Below are 14175 nucleotides of genomic sequence, written 5' to 3' on the forward strand. Positions count from 1 at the left end.
AGTTTGGTGTTTAATAAAAGGGATAACATGACTATGTTTTTAGTTTAAAAAAGATAGAAATAGCAAAAATAACATTTCCCTGTTTCTATCAGCTTTGGGATCTGCAAGGAGACTGCTCTAATGCGTATAACATTGTCTTGATATGATCTGAGAATTAACCTGAGTTCTCAACTAATAAAATACTTGCACCTTTACAAACTTATGCACACACAGTGCAGTATTAAACAATTCACCTCATTATGGTATATCAGAATAAGTTAAATGTCTATTGAAGACATGTGTGCAATTAAAAGCAACCCACAGGTGTCTTCAGCTACCTCCCAAAATTATCCACTACAAATTACTCAGAGCAATTTTTTGTAAGATGTTCAGAAACAACAGATTACCTGAAAATGACTGTAGCTGAGGTTGGTCCAAATTCTGTCTCATCAGGTTTTTGCACAACTACAAAAGGATGAAATGAAACAGACTCCATAATGGAAAGGAGAAGTGAGAGAAAGGGAAAAGTGTTTGCTAATTATCCTGCATGATTTCTGTAAAGATCCTCCTGCTAGCACCAGCCATTGCTCTGCTTACTCATGGTTTTAGGAAGTACATTTTCATATAACAAATACTAGCTTCTCAGAAGGTGTTTTACTCCTTTCTCCTGACACTGCCAACGTGTTTTTGTCTTTCTCACATTGACAGCCATAATGTTGCAAATATATTAAAAGTTATGACAACTTGGCACAAAAATGGTGATGGGAACGTAAGGACAGGTGGCATTTCAGTTACACTTTAATGGCATTTTCTGTCATTTCAGCTTAGAAATGTGGTGAATGAAAACTCTTGACCTAAAGCTCAATTCTGATCTCACTTTCAATGGATTTCCACTAGTGCGACTCAGCTCATGTTACTGAAATTAATGGAGTAAACTGGCAGGTGCATTTCTGGGTAATGTTAGGTGTGCTGGTAGGTCTGATGCACATTAGCAGATACCATTAAACTTCCCAGTCATAGCAGCTGTTTCCCTATCCATATGGAAATAAAGTTTTTTGCATTAAATACATGAGAAGAATTAATGGAGAATTTTTATATCACAGTAATTTGAGAATGACCTATGAAGTGAATTCTAGAGCTGGTCCAAAAAAATGTAGATGTAATAGTGTTCTATTGGAAAATGCAGTTTTATCAAAAAATCTACACATTTCATTTGAAGGTGTCAAATTTCGATGAAATTTTCGATAAGGTAAAAACATTTTGGTTCAATTTTATTATTCTGATTCGTTTTGTTCCCTTTTTAAATCATATTACTTATATAATAATTACCATTGAAGTAAAAATCATACTCTGGTTTGTACTGATTTCTCCTCCTCTAACACCTCAGATAGGCTGCTGTGTATTTCATAGCCAGAGACAACCTTGAAAATGTATGGATTCAGAATAAAAGTATGGAGATTTCAGCCTAAATATTTCAGTTTTCTATTTCTCCTTGGAAACTCAGAGTTTTCTGCAGGAAAAAAAAAAGACCACTTTCCAACCAGCTGTAACGTCTATGCATAAATAAGAGTCAGCTGAGAGGAGACAGTGAGCAAGACTTGGACCTGTTCTACCTACAGCAACAAACCGCCCCATAGCTAAATGCTTAGTTCATTCTGTTTGTGGTACATGAAAGAACCCCCATTTCGTCTATTTTTCCATTCTTCATCCTATTATAATGAGTACCAAGAGTGATATAAATAGGAAGACCGTGTCAGGGTTACTGTATGAATAAATATGACAGATCCCTTAAAAGTAACTCTGATTTCTCACCTGGATAAATGTTATATTCACAGGAAAGATTTTTTGTACATGCTCGCTAAGACTCTATGCAGAGTTTAATAGTATCAGATTTGTATTCAGGAGACAAGTAGTATTTCTTTAACGCAACCACAGAACTCAGTTTCTGGGAATCCATCTCAGAGTTTTTAATTATCTCTCCTCCCTCTAAACCCACCTTCCTCAACATAAACCATAAAATGGAAATTGGCCACAAAAGATGGTGCCACAGATCAGGATAGCAGGATCCGCTGACATCTGCTGCAGTGAAGGAGACTACCAGCTTATTATGGAGAACGAGGACACAAAGTGCTAGGGATGACACATTACCATCACTTAAGTCTAAGTAGGTCTCAAGAAAGCAGAAGGCACATCACTGTTCTGCTAGAGAATGGTGCCAGTACTCTGTCACATTATTAAGTCAAAGTTGAAGGAAAACAGTGGGAATTAATCAGAGTCAGATAGCAACTTGAGTAAATCACCAAGGAAGAGCTCCTACAGAAGTAGTGGGCTAGTAGGATTCCCTGTTTTTTGGAAATAGGAAAACATGCCAAGAATCCACGCTTACTGCATAAAACTACCTGGACAAATTACTTTGGAACCCATAGTGGAGGAAAAAAATTGCTTCTATATCTAAGTTGTCCCCAGAGTGGCATTGTCACAGAACAGTATCTTGAATGTTTATTTTCCACTCAACTGAGAATCTAAAGATAAAAAACATGATTTTCAATGGTTTCTTTCCATGACATGGAAAATGAGGTAAAGAGGAAAATATTGCCCTTTAAAAGTCACTGATCCAATGGAGAAAATCTGATGTGGAATTGTGAAAAAGTTCAAGCAGTTCTGCTCAGACAGTGGCAGACTATGCCTTCACATGAATTCTGAAAAAGAGTCAGCATTTGGTATATAACTGTTTCAGTATGGCCAGAGATGTATTGTACCTTGCGTATTAAATAAATGAATATTAATTAGGATTACACTGTACAAAATGTATAAAAAAAGAGTTGTTACACTATCTCTCATTACACAACTACAACAGCACAGTTCGCTGAATAATCTAATGTGCACAAATGGACAGATGTAGGCCTGCTAAAGAAAGTCAAAGGGAATTAGATGCCTAACTCTGTTAGCTCTTATTTTAAAGACCCCAACACGTGTCTATTTGCATTTTTAGGCACCTAAATACTAGTGTGAATTTGGCCCAAACTTTAATTAGCACTTATCTGCCTGACACCAGTGAAAGAGAAAATATTCGGTATACAGAATTTAACCATTTAACGGTACATTTATTGCCCTTTCACAATTTTTTCATAATCCTGAGCTGAATATTATGGCTTCGGACCAAAACTCTTCCAGAGATCAGGCATCCAGGGTTTTGTTTCAGACCACTAGCAAGAAAGAGGTTGTTATTAGAGCTGGTTGGAAATTTTCCAGCAGAATGTTTTACTACCAGAAAATGTTAATTTGCTGAAAAAAAATATTTTGTAGAAATGAGTGATTTCAACTAATTTTCCAACAGAACACTGGCAGGTTTTGAAAATTCCCTGCTGGGCAGGTTTCCATAGACCTGCTGGGTTTACTGCCAGCTCACTTGTCTGGCTCCTTAGCAGACCATCTGGCAGACTGCCTTGAAGTCAGGATCAGAGAACTTACAGGGTCAATGGCTCCAGGGCAACTACCATGTGGACAGCTCCAGGGCTGGGAATTCCAGACTCCATGCCATGGAGCTGGATCCCTGCTCCACAAAAACCCAGGAAACTGTAAATATTTCAGAACTTCCAGGATCCTGGCTGCAGAGCCAGGAGCTCGGAAGCCTAGGGAGCCATGGCTGAGCCAGAGGCCTTGTGCTCTCAGACAGAATTTTGTTTAAAAGTTTTCTAATCTAAATGAAACATTAAATTATTTCAAAATGAAACTTTCAGAATTTCCTTGCTGCAGGAAATGAACAAATTTCATTTTTTCATTGTAAAACAAAACAGTGTTTTCAAAAATGTTGGAATATCCGACAAAAGGGAAATTCTGGCTTTTGACAAGCTCTAATTCTCTATGAAAGAGTTCTCTATAAAATAGACATGTCTGTATATATACCTAGAGAGTTAATAGTGAAAGCTCCATATACTGAATTAAAGAAGATAATATAATGCATGCACATCAACATGGGTTTATGGAAAATGAATGCTGTCAAACTAACATGATTAAAAAAAAGATTACAAATTTGATTGATAAAGGTAATAGTGTTGATGTAATTTACTTAATCATCTGTAAGACATTTGACTTGCTACAGTATAAGATTTTGTTTAAGCCAACAGAACAATATAAGATTAATATGGCACACATTCAATGGATTAAAAACTGGCTAATTGATAGATCTCAAAAAGTAATTTGAAGTGTGGAAGCATCACCAAATGGGTGTATTTCTAGTGGTTTTGGACACTATGTTATTTAACATTTTATTAATGATCTGGAAGAGAACATAAAGTCATCACTAATAAAGTTTGCAGATGACACAAAGTTTGGGGGAGTGGTAAATAATGAAGGAGACAGATCACTGACACAGAATGAACTGTAAAGCTTAATCAGTTAAGTGCAAGGAAACAAAATGAATTTTAATATGGCTAAAAGTGAAAACATATAGGAACAAAGAAGGGGAACTCTAGTCTGGGAAGTAGTGGCTATGAAAAAAATTGGGGGTCTTGGTAGATAATCAGCGGAACATGGGTTCCCAGTGCAAGGCTATGGAAAAAAAGGGCTAATGCAATCCTTGGACGCATGAATGGGGGAATCTCAAGTAGGAGGAAAGGGCTATTTTACATCTTTATTTGGCAATGGTGTGACTGCTGCTGGAATACTGTGTCCAGTTCTGATGTCCACAATTCAAGAAGGATGTTGATAAATTGGAGAAAGTTCAGAGAAGAGCCACAAGAATGTTTATTGGATAGGAAAAGATGTCTTATGTTGATTGAGCTCGAGTCTATTTAGCTTAACAAAGAGAAGGTTAAGGGGTCACCTTATCATAAGCTACAAATACCTACATGGGGAACACAGACTTAATAATGGACTCTATCTTATAGAGAAATGTATCACAAGATCCAAAGACTGAAATTTGAAGCTAGACAAATTCAGACTGGAAATAAAACAATTTACCAAGGGTCATGGTGGAGTCTCCATGACAGGCACTTTTTAAATCAAGACTGGATTTTTATTTATTTATTTGTTTACTTATTTTAAGATATGTGTCTAGTTCAAGAGGAATTATTTTGTGGAAGTTCTATGCCCCGTGTTATATGGCTAGATGATCACAATGGTCCCTTCTTGCCTTGGAATCTAAGCTGGCGTATAAAAATATGTAGCATTGTTAGTAGTTTTGATGAATTAGTAGATTTGATGAAGTTGTTATGCACTGCAAATAGCTCTTAGTATGCGGTTCTGAATATGTAGATCTGAAACTTCCACCTCAACCTCTAAAACAGCATTTGCTTAGAACACCCTGAACATTTTTTTAAGCTAGAGGATTGTTTCCAATAGTATTTACTTCTCCTTTGTTCCTTACAATGGCAGATTTATCTTCTATTATCACAAAACCAATGGCTCGGAGGGTGAATCATTGTCTTTATGAAACCCGTGGAAGTTCCAAACAGTGCTGCGCTGCCCATTTATCAGATATGGGAAGATACAGCTATAATTTTAAGTTACAAGAACTCCAGGCAGTTTTCGCTGTTGACACAGAAGCAGCTCTAGAGCAGACTTTCCCAGTATTCATCCGAAGAGATTTTCAGAGTTTATGAATACTACAGTCCTGTGCCGTTTTATCAGTGATGCAACTGAGTGTATTTCCCATCTTCCTAATATTTCTCTTAATATTCTTGGTGTTCGATAGTTCTTCCTTGTGATTTGTTTGGCCAGCAATACGTGCCTTTGGTGTATTAGAGTCATAGAGTTTCAGGGCAGAAGGGACCACCAGATCAGATAATCTGACCTCCGGTACAGCACAGGCCACCAACTCCACACAGCGCTCAAACACTAAACCCAATCTCTGAAATTAGACCAGTGCTCACAGGAGACTAGATTATTAGGTTCACCGGTGGGAACACAGGAGGCATCAAGATGCACCACTGCCCGAGGCCCCTGCAATGGCAGGAAAATGATTAAGTGAGATATACCCAAGTGGGTATATCTTGGCAAGTGACCCGCACTGTGCAGAGGAAGGTGAAAAAACCCCAAGGTCACTGCCAACCTCAGTCTCACATATGGCAATCAGCTAGATCCTGAGCAAGAGCCAGACAGTCAAATACCTGAGAAAAAGAATGCTTGGTACCTCCTCAGAGCCCTGAGCCTCCCAGTCCAATGTCCCATCTCCAGCAGGGGCCAACCCTGATGCTTCAGAGGAATGTGATCAAGCCTACTCTCTGCCCAGAATACATTGGAGGGCGGGGGAACTCTTCCTGATCCCCTGCAGGTGGCCAGCTGAAATCCTGAGCTTTTAGGAGTATAAGACATACACCAGAAGGGAGCCCTTTTCATCACAAGCAACCCCATCACGAAATCAGACTAATAAATTTGTCTTAAAACTAAGTTGTTTGCCCATTCAATACCTATTGGGAGGCGGCTCCAGAACCTAACCCCTCTGAAGGTTAGAAACCATCTAATTTCAGCCTAAAATTGTTTATGGCTAGTTTATATCCACTTGCTCTTGTGCCAGCATTGTATTTTAGCTTAAATGGCTCTTCACTCTCCCTGGTATTTACCTCCCTGATGTATTTATAGAGAGCAATCAGATCCCCTTTCAACCTTCTTTTTGCTAGACTAAACAAGCCAAGCACTTTCAATCTCCTCTCATAAGATAGGCCCTCTGTTCTCTTGATCATCCTAGTAGCACCTCTTTGAACCTATTCCAGTTCAAATGCATTTTTTTTAACAGGGGTGAATAGAATTACGTACACAGTATTTCAAATCATGTCTTACCACTGCCTTGTACAATGGCAGTAATACCTCTTTCTCTGGAAATGCTTTACCTGATGTGATCCTAGGATATATTTGCCTATTTCACAGCCTCATCACATCGGCAGTTCATAGTCATCCTGTAATGGACCGACACACTGTGACTAAATGCACCCCTGTATTCAAACCCTACACACTACTGTAAGAATATTTGTACAAAATATACACTGTGAGGCATCAATTAACTCACTGGTCAATAGTATCACGGTGAAATGTATGTAGGGATATTGTGTGTCAAGTCATGCAATTCCCCCTGTATAATGTTAAAGGAACATGTTCAAACTCACGAAGCACCAGTTAAGCCATAACTGGTGAAGCATGTCTTAAAGGGATGTGCGATTACTTCAATTTTCATATAAAGCCTCAGACAGCGAGAGAGAAAAGAAAGGGTAGATGATGCTATGGCCCCTCACTACGTAACACCCCAGAAGGTCACACTCACACAGGTCTTTCTCCTCCTCCTGTAGCTTCCAACTGATGAGCCCCCATCTTGTAGCAGCAATTCTTCTTAGACCTTAAGTGCACGACTATATAGAATTTCATCCCATTTCTGTCATACCAGTCTTGGATGGTATTTATCCAGACAATACCTCTCTGAGGTAGGGAATTATCCCCATTTTACACGTGAGGAACTGAGGCACAGAGACTAAGCAACTTGCTGATGGTCTCACAGGAAGGGTAAGGCAGAGCTGAATTCTGAAGTCAGGTATCCTGAGACTCAAGCTAGTGCTCTAACTACTGGGCCATCCTTCCTCTCCTAGCTCTGCCATAAAACCCCGACATAGTCATGGGCATTACAGACCAGGGCGGGGAGCCCTTTCTCAGCACTTACTCAGAAGTACTTACTCAGAAGACTAGCTCTGTTGACTTTACTCTGTGAGTAAATGATCATCAATGTGAGAAAGGGCTCCTCAGTCTAGCCTTTGATCTCTCTGGTCCTGATTCAAGATCCTGGTCCCAAGTATGGACATATCCCCCAGATATTCTCTTGAGTTCCCAGTATTTTCTGCATATTGCAACTGAGACATAGAAAGTCCTGTACCTATCATATTGAAATAGGTTCCTCTTCATTCTCTGGTGCATTCGCTTCCTTTAAACTTTACAGCATATCCATTATAGCATATAGCTCCTATTCATGCCACAGCATAGATCAGTCTCCTAAATATCACAGTTTATAATTATACTATTTTCTGCAATTGGGCATACTAGGATCTTCTCATGTAGCATATGAGAGAAACATCTATTTCATCCACATCACAACCATTCATATTCCTGACTATATTGTAAATTAAAGGGTTCCTGGTTTTAGAGATCACCCCAGAGATGTTTCAGTTCCTCACTGATTCCCACTACCAGACCATGACAGTGTTCCCTACCCAAGGCGTATAAATGTTGATCAGCTAACATAAAAGAAGTAATACTAATGGCTGACTTAAATCCACAAGAGCAAAGACATTTAAAGTCAAGGCTGGAAGTTTTCCATAAATGCATTCACCCGTGTAAGCCTTCCTCTTGCAGCACTGCAGATTTCAATGCAGTTTTCGGTGGTGATTGTGATGAGTTAAAGATAGAAAATGAGCTTTAGCTTTCCATTTCCATGCTTTTGTGAGTTTCATTAGAGCCTTATTTTACCTTAATGTAACCTTGTCATTTAATTTTGTTTCCCCTTTTACGGTAATGGTTTTTACAATAGAGATACTACAATGTAATTAGAGATCTCCCTTAGAGTCAATCTGATTTCAATGAAAGTTAACTGAGAAACCTTACCTCTGCAGTAATAATGCTATTCTATTTGTTTTTCCACAGTTACACTTTTTCCACAGTGAGATCAAAGATCCTGTACTGACAACACTTACACTGAATAGCACATACTCAGGCAATCCCATTGGTGGCCCAGAAAGGCATACTCAGCTTAATAAATGCTACATGGGTGAGGGTTGCAGGATCTGGCCCAAGAATATTTTATCTTTGGCAGCCTTTCACAAATCGTACTTACCACCATTGTTTAACCCTTGTGATCACAAGGGTTGGTCAGAGAACCAGGGATAAAAGGGTGTTGGCCCTGTGCAGAGCTCTGTTGCAGGTAAATCCTGCTTAGAGTTGGTGTGTTTGTTAGTTCTCATTGCTCTCTGTAAAGTCTACAGTAGATAAATTTATGAAAAAACACAAAACCAGACACATTTTGAATAATGGAAATGTAGGGTTATCTTGCTATGGGCAAAAGGTCTAATTTCCATTGCAACCTGACAAATAGATGCCCTGAGAGAGCTTAAGCTAGTGTGTTTCTGAACTAAGCTCTTCACATCATTTGCCATTCCAAATTTTATCTGACAAAAAGGAAGAGGATTTGTCAAGGGTTCATCTTCATCCCTGTCTACACTATTGCAACAACTTTGGGCCTGTTGAAGAAAATGGAAAGACTTCCATAGACTTCAGTGGACTTTTGATCTGGCCCTTTGGTTACAATGAGGTAGGTGAAGACAGCATGGCATCTGTGACATCCTTATCAAGCAAGAGCTTGGGGAGTGGAGGATCAGAAGCATGGGGAATCTGGGATCTGAAAGTCTTCTGCCTGTGTATTCTTAGCCTCTGCATGATCTGAATCTCATGACCCCTTTCAGGGAGAAGATTCAGCAGATCAACAGTACCCCAAGACTGCATCTGTTTTAGCACTTTATCTCCTATGTCTTTGGCTTGAAAATCATCTAGCATGACCATTAATGTCCTCTCATTGTCAATACCAGGAATAACTGCTATTAACATTGTTTGTAGAGCTGGTTGGAAAACGAGAGGGAAGGTTGGCTGTGGCGGGATATTTCAACTTTTCCTAAAAAAAATGCTGGAAAATTTTCAGTCAGCCTGAGTTGTGTGCTTCTTGAAGTGTAGAGGTGCAGAGAGTAAGAAGGAAGAGGTCAAGAGCTCATCATGCTGGTGGATTACCACAATGAGAAAAATTTTCTTTTGCTTTAAAAAGTAAGAGGATTGACTGCTGTCTTTGATAGCTCTGGCATATGGGAAGAGAAAGAGGAAATGCAGCAGCAGCCACGACCATTATTGTTGTATGTGTTCAACATTTATTTATTAAGATTTTTTGTTTTAATACAAGCCTCAACTCATATTGAGGTCCATGGTGCTAGATGCGTTACAGAAATGTAGTAGGACAGAGTCCCTGTCAAACAGCAAAGTCACCGTTTTTCATGTACAAAAATGAAGCCAAGATAATTGATTACCTGCAGGTATTTAAAAGTTAGTTTTTCAACACACAGGATTAAATCGTGGTCTGACTGAATTCAATGGCAAAGCATCCATTGACTTCATTGATGCCAGAACTTAATCCAGGTGTTGCATTTGTGTGTAAAACAAATAATAAATATGAATACATTTACAACGGGAGGTTTGTACTTAATATTACTCCATAATTACTGCGTGGGTACAGATCAAGGATTAAAGAGGTCAATTTGGTAATAATCACTCTAGATAAGAATGAAAAACACTTTTATCCCTATTTTCACATGCTTCCAACATTCCCAAAGAGTTACCTTTTATGATGAATTTCTCTGTATTTAGTCTCTACGTAAAAGTGACATTTTTGGAAAGTTTGAACAAAATCCCTTTGGCTCTGTTTCTGAGCCATGAGAGGATGTGACAAAATATGTTCTGGTGCTCATTAAAAGGACTGCTTTTTACTGGTGAACAACGTAACATTACACTGTTCCTCATGATTACACAAATTAAAACACAGCAATATCACGGAGTGGTCAAGATGAAGGATATTGTGGTCTGATTTTGGAGCTAAAATGAAGCGGACTTGGTGAATATTTAGGAGAAGGAATTAGATGGAAGTGGTGATGGAAAGAACCACGGTAGTGCCTAGATGTATGAATTAAAAATGATAGTTGCCAAGGTACAGGTCACATCTTAATCAAATCTTATAAAGCTGGTAGCACAATACCGAAACGGAGAGAACTATTAATAAAAAAAATGAATCTAATGTATATGATCCAAGACATAATTAGGCAAAAATATTTTGGAATGGAAATGACCATGAAATTTGAAAAGACACTGGCAAAGAAAATGTCTATGAAACTAAAAGCACATCCTTTAAATGACATTATAGATTAATTCAGAAGCGATTGCAGATCCCTATATCTGTCTAACCACCAGGTGATGAACTGTGTCATAAACATAAATCTAGGCGGATTATCTCTTTGAAAGTATATTTTTTCTAATCACCACATCGACGCTGGAGAGGGTTCCCTGTCCAGGCCAGTAAGTATTAACATCAATATACGGTGCTGGAGAGTTAAAAAGTGCATAGCTACCAGTGAACCTGGGAATGCATTACCCTTATGATCACAGGGATTTGGGTCTAAGGGATTTGATGGCTTGGTCAAATTAGAGAAGATTACACTGGGTACTGAACAATGAAGATGGGCAAATGTATTTTAAAATGTCATCTGTATTATCACCAATTCTTTCCCTGTACATGATTACAAACATTTTTTCTTAAAAAGGTTCTACACTCCATCTACTAGACAATACCTATAATCTAAGAGTCCATCTCTGCCACCATTACACATTGAGCAGAACCATACTCAACATTTAGTCATCCTGGGCCAGATTGGGCCCTGGCCTAATTAGCCCCGGAGGGGCATAATGGGGGAGTAAGGAATGGCCACTTTTGTACAGTGCATGTTAGGATGCTTGGATTGCAACTCCAGTTCTCAAGGGAGCACAGCCATTGCCCCAGAGATCCTCCTCACAGTAAAATGTGGTCAGAGAGTGGACAGAGGGAGAGGCTGGGATTAGACAGAGCCATGTGTCCCAGTGTAGTTGGCTGGATGCAAGGGGATAATATATTATTCCTTCCTCCACCGGGTGCAACAAGGGAGCCTCTGGTACAAAGAGGCTGGATCTCCCCCACATAAAGCCACCCTAGCCAGCCCTACCTCTCCACCATAGGCTCCAGCATATGCGACATTTTTTCCTTTCTAGGGGAGGAAAAACTGTCTAAGACAGTGCTTCTCAAAGTCGGGCCACCACTTGTTCAGGGAAAGCCCCTGGCGGGCCGGGCTGGTATATTTCATATACTTTTCTATCTTAATTTTGAGGGTCCCATCCAAGAACATTGACTTTCCACATGTGAGGTAAAATACTTGTGCCTTTTGTCTGGAAGACGAAATGTGTGATATACCAGAACCCTGTTTGGAATTTCTTAATACTATCCAAAATTCAGGATTGCCTTTTCAAAGTACAATTTTATGTGAATTTTTAACATACGTTTTTGCAACCTCCTCCATTTTACTGTTTGAATGTATGTGGTAATGAACAAGCCGAGTACAAAGACTCAGCAGATAATTTTGTATTTAATCATGAATCTATTCATGTAGTACAACTTCTTATCCAATCATAAATTTAGAACTAATCAGAACGATGTCTGTCACTATATAATTAGATTGCTTAGTTGTCAAATAATAAAAATCCATTATCCTTATACAAACCGCTGGTTTCCAAGGCAATTCTGGCTCTGAAGAGCTGGTACTTAAAGAAGTGTAATTTACTTTTAATGTTAGTTTAGAGAAAACTAAAGGCAAGACCGGAGGATGTCAGAGAGGTAAGAGCAGAAAAACGAAGCAAACCAAAAATCAAATGATATAATTTTTTTACATTGTCTCAGTTGTGAGCTGGACCAAAGACACAAAGAGATGTGTGTATATGCATTTTAATATATATATTAAAAAGGGGGAGTCTGCTAAGGAACACCGTAAAAGATTAGTCTGGACTCTCATGTTATAGAGGTCCTAGCCAATGCCTATTAAAGTCAATGGACTCCAATAGATATTTCCCCTCGCTTTCGCCAAGCCCATGGGAAAGCCTTTGAATCCTAGAATGACAAAAAGAAATAAAAAGGACCCTACATGAAAAAGGAATGAGCAGAAGGACCTTGCAATGGGAATTACTGAGTGACTGCACTATTTGCTTTCAGAGAGGAGGAGGATGAATGGAAACTACTTGTTTATTCTTCTAGGACCTGATCCAAAGCCCACTGAAATCACTGATGTCAGTGAGCTTCAGGTCAGCCCCTCTGAGAGCCGGGTGAATAGAAGAAACATTCAGGCCCTACTGCTGTAAGTGGAAGCAGACCCCTGAGCCCCGGCAGAGCCCTACTGACTTTCCATTTGCAGGCTTCTCCATTCATTTGGTTGGGGATTTGCTCTTATTTGTTTGAATACATTTATCTGGACGTGCTTGGGAGCAATCAGGTACACAGCCTAAAAGGAGCAGCCAGGTGCATCAGATGACTGAGGTACCCCGAGCAGGTAACTCAGGGAGCATTGTATCTCTATGAAGCACAATCTTTTTGAACTCCTTGTCCTGGTAGTACCGCTCTGTAGTACCGTGGGGCTGCTCCTTCGAGCACAGTCTAGCTTGTTGTCTATTTTGCCAGTCACGCACAGAACGTAAAATTATTCTATTCAGACTCTGCATGGGGATTCCCCAAGTATCATAGGTATCTTGCAGAACATAATGATTACCAGACTGGAAAAGACTACATACATCCAGCCCAGTTGTCTGTCTTTGATAATGTCTGAAACCAAATGGTTTAGAAGAGTGTGAGAAACCTCAGTGATGTACTGCATTGTGCAATACTCTTCCTTAAAGACATTTTTTTTCCTGACCCCAACTGGTGACCATCACCTTATGCCCAGAAGTACAAAGACTGGTAGCTCTTATTTTGATCGTAGCTAATATTACTGCTGATGCTATTCTTATACGCATGTCTAATCATTAAAAAAAAACCTCATTAAGTCATATGCCACAGTAATGTCCTGCAGTAGATTAATTACAAGCTGCAAGAGTGGGAAAGTATTTCCTTCCATCCATTTTAAAAGTGATGTGCCGTCTTGTCATTGAGCTAGGGAAAAGGAGGGAGCTAGCCTTCTCTATACCATTCACTTACCTCTGTTTTTACCTCTTGTCTTTTTACCTTTTCTCATTCTGAACTAAATAGCCTCAGTCATTTTACATCACTCTTGTATAGATTCTTCACAGTCCACTATCTCCAATGCTTGTAATCAGTCTGGTTGCTCATTGACTGAACCTCTCTTTCTCTGCTGCTTTCCCCCACCCCCACGCCGAGAGAAAGATGATCAGAACTGAATTCATTATTCAGATGGGAGGATATCCTAACTTCTTGCATAACAGCACTATAACATTTATATTAATGTTCCTCTTTAACCTTCTTCATACAGCCTAGTACCCTTTCTGCATTCTTGGATCACTGATACACACTGAGAAGTTGTCTTAATGGTTTGCAGTGATTCTATGGAAAACCATAGATTATTCTATCTCAAACTATTATGCCACTGCTGCACCTCT

This window comes from Mauremys reevesii, linkage group 9 (assembly GCF_016161935.1).
Source record: "Mauremys reevesii isolate NIE-2019 linkage group 9, ASM1616193v1, whole genome shotgun sequence".
In the NCBI taxonomy this organism is placed as follows: domain Eukaryota; kingdom Metazoa; phylum Chordata; order Testudines; family Geoemydidae; genus Mauremys; species Mauremys reevesii.